General features: G+C 38.1%; 1 long non-coding RNA gene across 1 annotated transcript; it reads left to right on the top strand.

Annotated features, from left to right (window-relative positions):
* Positions 1–7,491: 7,491 nt before the first annotated feature.
* Positions 7,492–16,007, top strand: LOC140507099 (uncharacterized). Its single transcript, XR_011968198.1, has 3 exons — positions 7,492–7,923; positions 11,742–11,822; positions 13,526–16,007. It is a non-coding gene; the product is annotated as an uncharacterized lncRNA (long non-coding RNA).
* The last annotated feature ends 751 nt before the right edge of the window (positions 16,008–16,758 follow it).

Here is a 16,758-nt window from a genome sequence, read left to right as displayed (position 1 = left end):
ATTGGGTTGCCTCTTAAGGAGCCTAAACATTTGTAACACTTGTACTCACAAGCGGGCCAGATAGAATTCCAGCTAGACAGAGTCTGAGCTGGATTGAATCTGAGTGCCTGCATGGAGGCCAGATGGAACTTAAATACAGAAAAGAGTATAGGAGGGATTTGGGTGGAGGGGTGGGGTGGGGGGGGGTGAGGGGGGGTCTGGTAGTCCAGGGTGATGGGAGGAGGAGTTTAGGAAGGGTCTTGAGGAGAAGTCCAAGGAGGGTCAAAGACTGGAAACACCTGGAGGCTATCACAAGACAGATTAGGAGGCAGACTAGGGGGCACCTGGGTGGGAAGCAGGTCGGGCAATCCAGAGATCTTGATAGGGGCAGTATGGAAATGGATACAGATCTTGATGGTAGTGGTCAGCAGCCTGGGGAATGGGGTGGGGGGGGGGTGCAATAGAGACCTGAGTAGAATGATGATGAAAAGCCCATAGGCTTCCTGAGACTGCCAGAACAAATGGGAAGATTAGATTTGAGTAAGAAAGGCCAGATTAAGTGGGAAGATTCAAGAAGAGCTCAAGGAGGCTCCCAGAGTCTGAACCTCATCATTCTCCCCTCAAACAGATTGAACCCAGATTCTTTTGGGGTAAAGGGTGAAGGTCTCAGCTTCTGAAACTTCTTCCTGCTGGCAAGGGACGTAGAGCTGTCCCTGCCTTGATGGGTCCTGTTCAAGGGTTTAGAACCTGGGCAGTGCCAGGTCCAGTGGGCTGGAGTGGAGACCTTGGATTCAGACAGAGGTTGGTATATAGCCTGGGCTGTCATCTGGAAGTTGAAGGCTTGCACTATGGAAAAGACAAACCTGGCAAGAAGGTTAGGCAAACATACACCAAGCAGGTACAAAAGGAGTATAAAGAAAAGACAATTTCCCTGGCATAAAAGATAATTTCTCTGGAGAGAATTAAAGATGACTGTGGCAAGGCCAACACATAGAGGGGCATGTTTGATAGGGGAGTTTTTTACTATACTCAGTTTTGCTGGGTAGGTGATTCTTGATTTTAATCCTAGTTCCTCTGACTTCTGGAAAGTCATATTCTAAGCCCTTTGATCCCTTAACGTAGAAGCTGCCAGATTCTGTGTTATCCTGATTGTATTTCCACAATACTTGAATTGTTTCCTTCTAGCTGCTTGCAATATTTCCTCCTTGACCTGGGAACTCTGAAATTTGGCCACAATGTTCCTAGGAGTTTCTCTTTTTTGGGTCTCTTTCAGGAGGTGATTGATGAATTCTTTCAATATTTATTTTGCCCTCTGGTTGTGGAATATCAGGGCAGTTTTCCTTGATAATTTCATGGAAGATAATGTCTAGGCTCTTTTTTTGATCATGACTTTCAGGTAGTCCCATAATTTTTAAATTATCTCTCCTGGATCTATTTTCCAGGTCAGTTGTTTTTCCAATGAGATGTTTCACATTGTCTTCTATTTTCTCAAACTTTTGACTTTATTTTCTAACTTGTTGGTTTATCTCATAGCCATTAGCTTCCCTGAACTCGAGTCTCTCTTTTAAAGAACTATTTTGTTCAGTGAGCTTTTGAACCTTCTTTTCCATTTGGCTAATTCTGCTCTTTAAAGCCTCCTTCTCCTCACTGGCTTTTTGGACCTCTTTTTCCAATTGAGTTAGCCTCTTTTTAAAGGTGTCATTTTCCTCAGCATTATTTTGGTTCGCCTTTAGCAGGCTACTGACATGCTTTTCAAGCTCTTCTATGACCAGAGTCCGTTTCATATTCATTTTAGAGGTACTGGAGGCAGAGACCTTGACTTCCTCTGACAGTATGCCTTATTCTTCCTCATCTGAAAGGATGGAAGGAGACACCTGTTCACCAAGAAAGTAACCTTCTATGGTCTTATTTTTTTTCCCCCTTTTTGGGGCATTTTCCCAACTAGTTACTTGACTTCTGAATTCTTTGTCAAGAGGAGGGTCCTAGTGCTCCTCCTCTCCCCAGCACCAAGCTCAAGGCTGAGATTCAGATCAGCTGCTCAACTCCCCCAGGGGCTTTGGGTGGGGGTGAGGCCACCACTGAAGACTGAGGTTCAGATCTGCTGCTCAGTTACTCCAGAGGCTTTAAGTTGAGCTGCCTGGATAATGGATCCAGGTTGCTTTTGTGTAGCTGCCCACTGCTGCTGCCGCCACTGCCATAGCCTCTGCCACTGCCTGGGACCCTGCTCCCCTCTTGCCCAGCTAGGAAAGCCCCCCTACCCTGACCTTTGGAGCTTTCTTTGTCACTTGTGGGTTGAGGAATATGGGACCCTCCCTGCTAGGATTTCTGTCCCGGAGGTGTGTTCAAGTCCTATTCCTCACAGTGCTGCATGGCCAGGGCTGGGCTCTACTCCACTCAGTGTCCTGTGAGATAGATCTTTCCTGTCAGCCTTCCAGGTTACCTTTGGCTGGAAACCTCTTTCACTCTGTTGTTCTGTGGTTTCTGCTGCTCTAGAATTTGTTGAGAGTCATTTTTTACAGGTATTTTGTGGGCTATGGGAGAAGTGCTAGAGTATATGTGTCTTTCTACTCCCCCATCTTCCACGCCTTTTGTTAATGAGATTCTCAAGGGATGTGATGCTCTCTGGCTCTAAAAAGTATATAAAAACTCTTAAGTGCAATTTTATTTTGGGGCTTACTGACTGGAAGTGCTTGTTTGACCAGATGAGGACTCTGGGAAGCCTCTAAGGAGCCCCCCAGCTTTGAGAACCCAGATGTCGATGTTTCCCTTTCTGATAACTATGGTCAGACAGTTACTTGTCTGATGAATTATGGTCAAGCAGAGGAAGCCATATCTGTTGACTTTTAAATTTCTTTGTGTTTTCCTTGAAGCTCAGGGTGCTGACTCCTCTGAACTAGGTGAATAATATATGTGCTTGATTAAAGGAATGATACATGTGCTTGATTAAACTGATTGTTAACCCCTCAAAAGTTGCCTTTCCTTTTATGAATGCAGATCTAAGAACCTGTGGGAGCAAGCCCCCCATATATCTTGGAGTGCTTGCTATTACAATTCAGAATAGCACAGAAAAGCTTTTCAGCCTGAGGGAGGAACTCTTGGTTTCTTTATGTTGCCTTTTTAACTTAGACTACAAGGAAGCTACATCAGCGGTTTAAGCCTTATTCCTGTGGGTCAATTACACTTCAAGGACAGGTTCAATACCAAAGGAAAGGAAAAATTAGCCTCCATTTAAAGGAAAAATCAGCCTAGCCTGTGAGAAGTAGGGGCTAGCTCTGCCAACATGACAGCGATGGTAATAGATATTGCTTCTGCCACATGTGTAGTTCCCATGTTATTAGATAATTATGTTGAAAAATACTTACCTTGGCATGGAATTCTCTCCTTATTTGTGGAGAGCAATGCCCTGTGCCTGTTTGAGGGGAAGGACTAAGAACAGCAGAGGAGAGTTGCTAAGTTCTCTTGGTGCTTAAGAGAATTCTACAGTCTCTGTAGGTTCTGCAATTGCATTAGGTGCTTCTGGCTTTTAGCTTCAAGAGAGAAGATGCCACTCCCACTTCAGGTCACTAAAGAAAAAGATTCTGAGAAGAAGCCAACATGAGAGCAGGACAGTCTTCATCACATTCCTATCCACTGCTTCCTATATTAGAGACTTCAGGGAACTTCTCCTCGAGTGAGATCTGAGACACTCTCTTGGTTGGACTGAGTTACTTCTCTCCCAGTGGGAGAGCTCCTTCACTCTGTGTTGTCTGGCATATGTTCTCTTGTATATTCTTTGATTTCTATTTTGCTATGTAATTGGATAAGTAGGTTTCTTTGCTATATGCTATATGTAGGTTGTGGAACTGATGTTTGGTAGGATAGGAATCAAGCCTTGGATACAAAGTTTGGGGTCCTGTAGCTTCCCCTATTAATGAAATAATAATCAAAAGTTAACTGGAACCTGAAAAACACATCCCCTGCAGCCTCAAGGCCACATGTGGCCCTCTAGGTCAGTATCATTGAATCTCAGAGTACATGGAAAGGAGACTGGAAAAGTAGGAAGGAGTCCTGTTACAGGCTGTAAAAACCAAACAGAGGATTCCAAATTTGATCCCAGAGGAGAAAGGAGACCATTGGAGTCTGTTGAATAAGAGAGTGACATGGTCAAATCTGTGCTTTAGAAAGATCACTTTGATAGCTGAGTTGAGGATGAACTGGAGTGAAGAGAGACTTGACGCAAGGAAACCAACCAACAAGCTGTTGCAATAGTCCAGGAAGAAGGTGATGAGGTCCTGTGCCAGGTGATGGCAGTGTCAGAGAAGAAGAGGGGATGCATATGAGAGATACAATGCTAGAAATAACAGGACGTGGCAAATGATTGGATATAGGAGATAAGAAGGTATGAAGATTTGAGGATTATACCTGGGTTGGGAGCCTGGGTGACTAGGAAGATAGTAGTGCCCTTGACAGTAACAGCAAAGTTAGGAATGGGATTTAGGGAGGTTTTCTTTGGTGAAAGGTAATGAATTCAGTTTTAGAAATGTTGAGTTTAAGATGGCTATAGGACATCCATTTTAAGATATCTAATAGTCAGAGATCTGAGGCTACAGGATGAAGGAGAGGTTAGAGCTGGACAAATTGATCCAAAAATCATATGAAAAGAGGTGATCATTGAATCCAAGGATGTTGGTATGATAAATTAAAATAATATAGGGGGAGAACAGATAAGGATTTAAGAGAGAATCTTGGAGAACTCCTACTATTAGTTGTGTGGTTGTGGTCCTCATTCTCAAAGAAGACCATGACACCAGGAAGATGATGGCATGACTTGTGATTGGATTATATTTAAATGAGGGAGAGCTGTGCAAAGTCACCAGCCTCACTTTCTCCTCCAGAGTCATCTAGTTCCAGTGGCAAGATATAGATCAGGACAACTGGACATGTCCCAGTCCTGCCATTGGTAGGCACAATCTGGATGAAGATCCAGCAAAAGAGACTGAAAAGGAGTAGCTAGGTAGGTGGGATCAAAAACAGGAGAGAGGAAGTTTGTGAAAACTTAGAGAGAAATGAATATCAAGGAGAATAGGGTGATCAACAGTCATAAGTTGCATGGCAATGAAGAAGGCTTAGGATTGAAAAAAGTACTTGCCATATATATATATATGTATGTATGTATGTATGTATGTATGTATGTATGTATATGAAATGGGAGTCCAATACAAAGGCAGAATGCTGTTGACACAGAGTCTTGGGGAATGCCTATCATGAGCAGGCATGACCTGGATGAAGACCCAGTAAAGGAGACTGAGAGACTGAGGAGGAGAAGTCATAGAAGTAGGAGGAGAACCAGGAGAGAGCAATGTGATGGAAACATAGAGATAAGAGAGTATCAAGAAAGGGTGATTGACAGTGTCTATATCGATAGGCTATAGAGTAGTCAAGAAAGATATCAAAGAATAAAGTTCATTTTTTTTTTTTTTGGCTACGAGGAGGGAAATGTATGAACAACCATTGGTCCTAAACAAATTGTCAGAATCACTTGAAATTCAAAGTGTGAGAGCTTTTCTAGCAGACACCCTCCTCCTTCACCTCAGAGCCTATCTTGGCTCCCTGTTACTGGAGATGGACAGGGAAAAGGAAGGTAGCATTCCTCTGCCTTCTTCCTGTCATAACTCTCAGTTTCTTGGGCCAGTCAAGAGTTATTTTCTATAGAGTCCTTAAATCGTTCGGTGTCATTTGCATGATATATAGCACAAGGTAAAAAGTATCAGATTTGAAGTGAGAAGATCTGAATGCAACTTCCCTACGTTACTTATGACTTGTGTATCCTTGTGTATTTCACAAACTTTTTTGAAACTCAGTTTCCTCATCTGTAGAATGAAGAATATAAACTAAGAAACTCTAAGGTTTCTTCCAATTTGAAATTTATAATTGATGTAATGCAAAATGAAGACCTACAACTACTTCCTTGGACCTTCTGTGATCTCTTTCCAGCCCCCCTTACCTTTCTTCCTCTCTTCTTCTGCTTCTCTTCTCACCTGCCCTACCCATCATCATGTGCATTCTTTGGCCAAAGATATTCTGTTTCGCTCCACCTATTCATATGGAAGAGAGGTAAAGGGGAAAATATATCAGCACTCACCACACATAGAGTGAGGTAAGTAGCACCTGATCTATTTCAACCATTGCTGCATTAAAGTTTTTCTGGAGTGATAGTGATCTAATGATATACATTTGCTAGTAAATTCCTAAGTTTACTAATTAGACTGCTCCCTATTATGGGCCATTCTCCAAGTGCTAGAAGTGGTACTTCCAACGGCATTATAAAGGACAAATAAACAATGAAGTCTTTATTTCTGAGGATTTTTCCACAGTGAGGTTAGAAAATGATCCAGGGAAGATATAAATTGGTCCTTTCATTTAGTAAAAAAAAAAAAAAATGCCAATCCACTTGGTAATTCTTACAGAGGAAGTCTCTGCCATAAGCTTGTTTTTAGAAGTTTTATTTTTAAGATTTCACCCTCTAGCATTAGGTCAAGGAAGAAAAAGAAAAATAAAGAGAGAAGGGAGAGTGCTCTGGCAAATGATTACAGGTGAGGTGTTGTTCAAAAATAGACTCATTTGGTTTTCACAGTAAATAATGTAGATAGAATAGAAGTATGGATGGCAAAAGGCTGATATATTTTCCTTTTTTTGTTATAGCTTGACAAATATGGATAATGTAAAGTTTCAGTTTTCAGAATTAAGTTTTTTCATTATGTAAAAAGAGAGGATTTGGCTCCACCCCTCATTATCCATGTAGTTACAGAAAGCAGAGAAACGGAAATAATGAGGTGTTAATATGTTATCAAGGTGTTAGTATGCAATATTCCCTTTGTGAAGTGTGAATACCATTCTCTGATAGAAGTAAAGATAGCAACCTTGTTGGATAGTAAAAAAAATGGACACCCCTTCCACAGATATAGAAAGCTACTGGTTAACCATTAATAGTAAGCCTATCAGTATGGGCTCATTAGCTGTGGTTTTAGAAGAATAGTTCCAGAGGGTACACTCTTAGTATCCAAGATTACAGCTGCCCTCTGGGGAATGTAAAGTAGGAGTAGATCCAAGGGGAGTGGGTGAAAGGGCTTCACCTGGAAAATATTTAGGTCCCGTATGTGTTTGTAGGGACCCATTGGACATATTTGTCTGGGATTCTTCTTGGGTCTCTTAGTTTTATAGGAATCCATCAGAGAAAATTAGCCTTTCTCTTTTGTTTTAGACTATAACTAACAGTCACTTTTCCAATGTGTCTACTTTATAAGTCAGACCAGTTCTTTGAGTTGATTTTTTGGTTGAATATTTCTATTTTGATAACTATTGTGTTGCTGTATCCATTCTGAAGAAGGAAGCTAGCATGAGTGGTATCAGTGATGCATCCTTAGAATTTGAATGTCTAGCAATTTACCTAAGGTACTCTGGCAGAACTCAACCATCTTCATTTAAAACAAAAAGTGACAAACTGTTGAGCATAACTAGATTACTCTATTTTGATATGGGTCCAGACACCTTGTCCAGGGATTCTTATGGTCTGAGGTGTCATATAATGAAGTTTCTCTGTTGGATTAAAAATCAATCTCAGTTATTCCCCTTTGGGGATACTTGTATCTCTTTGGGATTTTTATGAGTCTGTTTCTCTTTTGAACTAACTTTCTTGTTATACTGAAATAATTTGATTTACTTTATGTGTTACAGACGGGAAATCTTGGGTGCTCTATGTGTTGGAGAATTGCAAGGTGGTTTTTTTTTTTTAATTTCTTTTTGCTATTTGTGCCTGACTTCTCAGTTCATATAGGATGGTCACAGTCTACCTTGACCCCAACATTGTGTATGAAGGTGGACAACAACAACAAAGAGGGAAAATTCAGGTACCCCATATCTTACCGAATCCCAGAGGAATTTTCAACCAGGGCAGTTTTTTAAAAGGTAAGTTAATCAATCCCAGGTCCTTATGGAGAGAGCCCTACAAGTTTTGTTAGGGACCAAGATATCCTTCTAGGGGAGAAGCTGGATTTTCTTTTCTTTTTTTTTAAATTGTGTTTAGGGACAGGCCTTTGTAACCACCAAGACAATTGGTATTCTTTGTATCCATAGATACCAAAGCACAGTGCCGAGCATATAGTCAGTCCTTAAAACTTGAGAACCAGTTTAAATGCTGGGGGAATAACCTTGCTGAATGGTTTATCTTGTCAAATTTGCTTCAAGTAGATTTTTCATGCTGTTGATTCCTATTCATAAGGCAATATTATTCCACCTTGCTCTTCCACAAGTTTTTACAGATTAGTTTATATTCTATATTGGGGTTGTCCTTGACTTTTGTCGTGCTCTGTTTTTAAAGAAAGAACTGTATTTACTGAATAAGCTGGGTTTTAGATTCTTTTGATTTCCTGATTGTGATCATTGACTTGAATTCATTAAATTTTAAATAAAGTTATTGTATTTGGCATCAATATATTTTTCTCCATTCTATTTCTTGGTATCCATAACTTATTTAAATTATCAGGTTAAAGTTACTTTAGTTCTATATGGTCTTTCATTTTTATTCTTCTAGCTTTGTATTAATTTCTACCCTTGCTCTAACAAATTGGTTGTGTAATTACACACAGTTGATTCAGGAATTACTCCCACATCCCAAATGAATCATTTCCTCTCTATTAAAATATAATCACTTCAAATTTTGGAGGGAGGGTGATAGTATTTGGTACTTGCTATATCTATGGCTTTTGGATTCCTTTCTTGAAAGATTCATCATGTAGACATATTAGGCTTTTTCTTAGTCTCCATTTTTTTGGACTCTCTCATTCCTTAACCAAATCATATTTTCCAACATAATTTTTTTACCATGTTAATCTATTTCCACCTTTGTGGAAGTCATCAAATATCAAAGTATATATTGATTTAATTCACATGAAATCAATTGCATGAAATTTCTCTATCTTCTGCAATAGGTTTTGGCATATAAGCTTCAATTATTTTTTGTGATGGCCTTTTTGAACTTATCATAAGCTGATATGAGATGATCAAATGTTCCATGAAATACTACTTTTTAGAGGTATGATAAAACCCAGTCTACTGACTCCTGTTTTTTTTTTTTTGTCTAACCAAGGATAACCTGTGAGTTATTCTGTTTTCTGGCTTCATCTACTGTGAGAACATCAAGATTAATAAGATTCAATGCTTCAAGAAATCTTCACAAAGACTTAAAATTTAGAATACTGACAACTAAGTTAATGCTTTATAGGTATTCTTAACAACTGTGTGATTCTTAGCACTTTCTTAGTAAGGAGAGCATAGAATTATATCTGTTATAGAGAGTCACAAGACACATGAAACCATCTATTCCAATGCCCACATTTTACAGATAAAGAACCTGAGTCCTAAAGAAGGCAAATTACTGACCCTGGGTTGCACAGGAAATAAGTTGCAGAACTGGGATTAGAACCCAAGTCTTTCCCACTTTGAAATCACTGTTCTTTCTGCTATCTACTTTTCTGACACTATTTCACTGTCACTGCTTATGTAGAAGGGGACAATAGAGAACTGAAGGTTATTTCGTGTTTTTCTTTTCTTCATGCATGGCCATGGCCAGGAATTTATCACCAAGTGGCCAGGACACTGGAAGCACCTCTGCGCTTTACTAGTCTGGCCCTTAGAAGACAATTCATTGCCAAGAGCATAACTGATGTATCCTGAGCATGGCAAAAATATGCTGATACTTCTGTTACCCTGGGATCCTCTTTCAAGAACCCTAAAATGAGGCACTGGGTGACTTACAAAGATTAAAAATGACACAATTTTTGTACTCACAAAGTTTCTCATCAATTAGAGTTCTTTTGATTCAGACAACCTGTTTTTCCAGCAATGTTCAAGAAACTTCTTGAAGTAAATCTTGAATTTGCGTGAGTTTCTCCAGTGACTCCTTAACACATTAAAAATGAGCACCAGTCTCCCCTGAAATCATATTACCACAGAAAGGGATGCAGTTAAAGAGTCTTCTCTCTTTCTCTCTCTCTCTCTCTCTTTCTCTGTCTCTCTCTCTCTCCCAAGAAGCAAAGTGAGTGCATGGTCTTAGAGAGACCCCGTAATCTGAACACAGAGAAATAAAAATTCATTTGAAATATCCTAACTCAACGTTTGGGATGTGAGTGGAAAGGGTTTCCAGAGTTCTATTCCCTTCTTTCTCTTTATTCTTTACTTGGACTCCTCTGTTTACATGTGCTCTAAACATTGCTTAACACAACTTATTTCCTGTGCAACCCGAGGTCAGTAATTTGCTTTCTTTAGGACTCAGTTTCCTTATCTATAAAATGTGGGCATTGGAATAGATGGTTTCATGTGTCTTGTGCCTCTCTATAACAAATATAATCCTATGATTAACCTTTTTTTCTGTCCTTTTAACTTCATCTTTACTATCCCCTCTCCAAACTTAGGGCTTGTTTTTTATTACTGATCTCTCCCTTAATCTTTTCTCTTTCTTCTTTTCTCAGGCTTGTAGGTCTCACTGTTGAGTTGAATGTACTTTTGCACCAAAACCTTTGTGTGTGTATATGTTCTGTCCTCTTTTGACCAATTTAGATGAAATTTACTTTCAATTGATACCAGCTCCCTTTACTTCTTCCACAGTTGTATGTAAGATTATAAATTCCTCCATTCTTTGTCCCATTGTCCCTTACTATAACCATTCCTCTTCTTTTTTTTCTTCTTATAGCCTTGTTAAAAATACAACAAAACTCTTCATAGGTCTTCTGTCTCATTTGATTACCTCTATAACCCCATATAACATTAAGATTCTGAAAGAACTCTTTTACTTCCGTCTACCATTAGAATGTAAGCAATTCATTTTTACGATGACCTTTCTGACTATTTACTTATTCACCTTTTAATTTTTCTCTTGACTTTGATATTTTTACTTCAAAATTCCTTTTCAGCTCTGGTTTTTTTTCTGTAGGAGTGTTTGAAGGTCCTTTATTTTGCTGAAGATTTATTTTTTTCCTTGCAAAATTAGATTCAGTTTTGCTAGCTTTGGGTTTTGTTTTATTTTTTGTCATTCTTGGTTGTAGTCTTTTATCTTTTGCGTTTTGGAATATCTCACTCCATATTTTCTGCTCCTTTAGAGTGGTAGCTGCTAAATCTTGTGTGATTCTGACTGTAGTTCATTAATATTTAAATTATTTCTTCCTTACTGTGGAATTTTGTGTTGTTGTTTTTTTTAATCTGTAACCTCAGATTTTGGAGATGACATTCCTAGACGTTCTCATTTTAGGGTTTCTTTCAGGAAGTGATTGGCAGGTTCTTTCTGTTTTCATATTGCCCTCTTGTTCTCATGTGTCTAGGTAATTTTAATTCTTTCGAAATTTGATGTCAAGGTTCATTTTTTTTAGCCAAGGATTACAGCTAATTCAAAGATTTTTAAGTTTTTTTCTCTTTGAACTGTTTTACAGATTAGTTTATATAACACCTTACATTTTCCTCTGTGATCCTAATCTTTTGACTTTGTTATGATAATTCTTATTATCTTTTGGAATCATTAACCTCTATTTGGTTCATTCTAATTTTTAAGGAATTTGTTACTAAAGTAAGGTTTTGTACCTCTTGCATTAAACTATTCATTCTTTTCCCAAGTCTCTCCTCAATAGCTCAATGGTATTTTAAAGCTTTTAAAAGCCTCTTGCATTATTTCTTCTAGGAATTCTAATTGTTTCTTTAGCCCAAGGTTATTTATTTCTTTGTGGTTTTGATTGCAGGCAAAAGTCTGCCACTTCATCTGATCCCTATAGTAGGGAAGATCTAGAAGTCAACTCCTGGTGCTTCAGTAACAAAAATGAGTAAGTAAAAGAAAAAAGCATACTAAAGTACTTTTTATTATGCCAGAAATGACCAAGACACAAACTCAGAAAAGGAGAATAACTAAAAAATGCCTACAATCAAAACCACAAAGATATAAAGCGAGACATATTCAGGAGAAATTGGAGGTAATCTCAGAAGAGAGACAATGGAAAAGGCTTTTTGCAGAGGGTGAAATTTTAGTTGAGATTTGAAGGAAGTCAGGAGATGGAGAAGGGAGAATTCCAGACCTGGGGGAGAATAGCTAGGGAAAATGCACAGAATTGGGAGATGGAAGGTCTTGTTCTAGGAACCATAAGTCCAGTGGCACTGGATCTCAGAGTATGTGGAAGAGGGCAAGGTAGAAGAAGGCTAGAAATGTAGGAAGGGGCTAGATTATTAACTGTTAAAAGTCAAACAGGATTTTATATTTGTTACTGGAAAGGGGCCAGGTTATGAACTGTTATAAAAGCCAAATAGGATTTTATATTTGTTCCTGGATATAATAGTGAGCCACTGGAGTTTATTGAATAGGGAGGGGACATGGTCTGACTTGTACTTTAGGAGAATCACTTTGATAGCTGAGTGGAGGATAGACTAGAGTGGGGAGAAACTTGAGGCAGACAGAATAATTAGAAAGCTATTGCAATAATTAAGGTGTGAGGTTATGAGGGCTTGCACTAGCATGGTGAAAAGGAAAGAAGGAAAGGATATTGTGATACAAGAGATATTGTGATGCTAAAAAGGACAAGAGTTGGCACGTGATTACATATGGGGTGGGGTGGTGAGAGTGAATAATAGAGGTTGTCCTCTAGTTTGGGAACTTGGGTGACTGAGAAGATGATGGTGCTCTTAACAATAATAAGGACATTAAGAAGTGAGGAATGGTTTTGGGGAAACAATAATGAGTTTAATTTTGGACATATTGCGTTTACTATGTTTATAGGACATCTGATTCAACATGCCCAATAGACAGTTGTAGATGCAAGACTATAGGTCAACAGAGAGGTAAGGACTAGCTAAATAGATCTGGGAATCATTTGCACAGAAGTGGTAATTGAATTCCTGGAAACTGATGAGATCACCAAATGAAATCATATAGAGGGAGAAGATATAAGAAACCCTTGGAAAACCCCCACCATTAGGAGGCATAATCTGGATGAAGACCCAGCAAAGGAGCCTGAAAAGGAGTGGTCACATAAGTAGGATGGAAAGCACGAGAGAAAAAGATCTTGACAACCTAGAGGAAAACTAGTTTCAAGGAGAAAAGGGTGATCCACAGTGTTCTAGGCTGTATAGAGATCAAGAAGGTTTAGGATTGAGAAAAGTATCTGTGAGGAAGAATTTGTCCTTATATATGTGAAATGGAGATCTGGCACAGTTCAGAAGGCTGATGATGCCACTCCACATTGGGAGAGGCTTAAAAGTCTGCTTTTTAGATAGGCATAATCATGTGTAATGGAAATGCCTTGGAGAGGGCATCAGAGACATTTTGAAATGGCTCTGATCCGCTTACCATGTGGTGCAATCTTCTTGATTGCTTGGATAACTAGAATTCCAAAAGCAATAGCTGACCAGATCCTTGACTATTCTCTTCAACTTCTTGGTTTTTTGTTTTTTGTTTCTGAATCTCTGTAGGCCAATATGTGGTCCTGTTATACAGACCTTGGACCTTTACCTCCACATTTTTTACTTTCTACTTTAGGTGAATGGATTGGACACTACAACTTTGTGAATTTCTAAAGACCAGAAGAACAAGCTTTTAGGAGCCCAGGGGTCATCTAAAATTCTGTTCCCAAGTCCATATTGGGTTTCATCCTGCTTGGCATTAATAGCCCAAAGAGAAAGGAGTGATCTTCTGGAGTAATCTTTGGGACCTAGCCCAGTGGTAGCTGATACAAGGACTTATTTAGCAATCATGTTATATCTCTGCACATGAACTTGTTGGTGTCAGTGCTATGCAAAAAACTGTACTGAATTTGAATTCGTTCTTCCCAGAAACTTTGGTGGTATAGGGAGGAGCGTGCCCCTGAGGTGTTAAGTAGAAAGTGTTTGTACTTTTGTTCTTTATAGGAAATATCTCTTTGCAAGAAGCTAATTATACTAAATAATTAAATGGAGCTGGGGCGCCAGTCACTAGAATGTAATGATGAAAGAATAAACTGGTGAGAGCTCAAGCAGATGGCATTAGAAAAGGCACCTCCCCCCCCCAATTCTAACTACTCAGCCAGTCAAGCAGCTGCCATTTACCAAATGATTTGCAGTCTGGAACCAGTTGTGGAATATCTATGAACGTTCCAAGAATTCACTCCCTGGCCATAGTTGCCTTCCATCATCAAGGCACTTACACACCATCAAAGCTCTCCAGGAAACTGACTCTTAGTCTCATGTTAAATGAGGAGTGGCATCAGAGGCATTTTTTCACATATAGCAGACCCTCTTACATACAAATGTAGCATACTGTTCTCTCTTTCTGTATACACACACACACACACACACACACGCACACACACACTCACAAATACCCCTGTACCTCCTACTAGACAGGAAAGTACATAAGGGCAGGAATATATCATAGAAATAGAAAATTTTGAATCCATAATATTAAAAAGCTTCTGTATGTCTGGAGTCAATGCAGCTCTGCTAAGAAAGGAAACTATTGAATAGGAAAATAGTTGCATCAGATATTTTTGATAAGGATGTGTTGTCCAAGACATGAAGGGAATTAACAAAAATACACATGATTAAGAGTGATTTTCCAAAAGATAAGTAGTCTAAAGATATTAAGAGTTCTCAAAAGAAGAACAGTAAACTATTGTTCAAGAAAAACACAGGAGTCTGGACTTTGGCACAGATCTGTGCAGCTATGTGACATAGTGGATATAGCTTGGGAGTTGGAGTCAGAAAGACCTAAATTTAAATTCTGCCTCCAACAACCCTCCAAAAAACACTTACTATTTGTGTGACCCTGAACAAGAAACGTAACTTCTCCATGTCTGTTTCTTCATGTGTAAATTGGGGATAAATAAGGGTTGTTGTAAGGATTTGATGAATGAGTAGATATAAAGCACTTTGTAAACCTTAAGACATTTTATAAAGGCAAGCTGTTATTATTATTAGCTGTTATTAAGGAAATGTATTAATTATCTATTCAAACAAGAGATACATATAAACTGAGTTTCCTTTTGCTTATTAAAAAGTCTCTGTCATAGCCAATGTTTTGCATATAAATCTCAAATTTAGGGTTATTTGATTTGCTCAAGCAGAATAATAAAAATGTTCATGCTTGGAAGTAAACCCTTGGAAGATGATCTAACTTTCTTGAAACCTAATCAGGTCCAGTGTGAACAAGAGTCACCTCCCTTGATTTAATCTTTAAAAAAATCAAGGGGCATGTCTTTTGGTTGACCAAAGGACATTCCTTCTTTTCTCTCTCTTTCTGAGGATTTTCCTTTTAATATAGTCTGAGGTGAAGAAAGACTAAGCACAATATGGTTCTTGACCTTAGTTTGGTTACCACATTAATATACTTCAGTGGGAAGGATTCTTTTCTGATCCTGATAGAGTCTAGGAACTGATTAGAGATTTGATGGGGGAAAAATATGTCAAGCATTTCAAAATAAGACAGTAGTTCCTATTTAGTGGTTTGAGTACCACACTAAACATGCTGTAATGTCAACTTAAGAAGTAAATAACTGCCCAATTATGTACAAAAATATTTTTACTTTCTGATATTAAACATATACATGTTTCAGGCATTATAGGTTGGTTTTCTTGCAGCAATTCAAAACCACCATGATCATGTGCACCAACCATTTTGGTATTTATGTAATGATTACATCAAACTGACCACTTCTAAGTACAACACACTCTTGCAGGTTCTTAATCTATCATCAAATTGTTTCCAAACGATCACCAAGGCTTTACAGCTTTCTAGGGGACGGTTGGACACCTGAGCATGTCTTCATTTGCATTTTGTACACTGCACCTGATTAACTCCTTTATTCCCCTCTGTTATCTTATAATTGAACTTCACAAGCTGTATAATCACACAATCAATATGTTAGGAATATTTACATTCTTACAGTATAAATGGGCTGTTTGAAAACCATGAAAACACCTCAGCATCAGAATTAAATTTATATAGATTATTTTCAAGAATATAGATTTGCATATAGATTTTTCCAAGTTGTAACTTATTTCATTAAAAATGTTATTTTATATTTTATATAACTTATAAAATAGAGAAATTTAGTATGAAGTCTTATAGTTAAAAATATGCATATAAGATCTTGCTGGATTATTTATTTTAATTCTTATATAATATCCTACATAAAATGTGTAATTATTTTAAAATTAGGGTTTAATAATTTTGTAATTTGAGTTGTATAATAATAGGATAAAATGTTTTATTTTATCAGTATAATTATATGGCTTCAGTTTCAATTTGGAGCTTTTGGGGTAAAAGTTTATTGAAGTTATTGCAAGCACTTAATAAATAAATCTGAAAGAATATTTTGAGTATTGTATTAAATTACCCTGGAGCTTCACAGCACATTTTTATTATTGTTGTTTTCGAATGGATTTGTGGAACAAAGAAGGTAGGTGTCACTGTAGTAGGACATTGTCTCTTTGGAACCTGATTAAGTACAGACAAAGTTTAGGAGCAAGGTGTTTAGGCAAGGAGAAGAAATAATATTTATTTCTTAATTTTATTCTTAGAAGAAAAGAAGACCTTACTGTGCTTCCTCAGTATTAAGGATATCCTGAAAGATTGCTACAAGTCACTAGTCATTAGAGAAATATAAAATAAAACAACCCTGAAGATTCAACAAGTCCAACTATTTGAAATAGCAATTTGAACTTATACTACACACACACACACACACACACACACACACACAAATATAGATATGTATATATACACATGTATGTATG

The sequence above is a fragment of the Notamacropus eugenii genome, chromosome 5, assembly GCF_028372415.1.
Source record: "Notamacropus eugenii isolate mMacEug1 chromosome 5, mMacEug1.pri_v2, whole genome shotgun sequence".
Taxonomy (NCBI): domain Eukaryota; kingdom Metazoa; phylum Chordata; class Mammalia; order Diprotodontia; family Macropodidae; genus Notamacropus; species Notamacropus eugenii.
The sequence above is the reverse complement of the archived record's forward strand: the minus strand, read 5'-3'. Positions and strand labels throughout refer to the sequence as shown.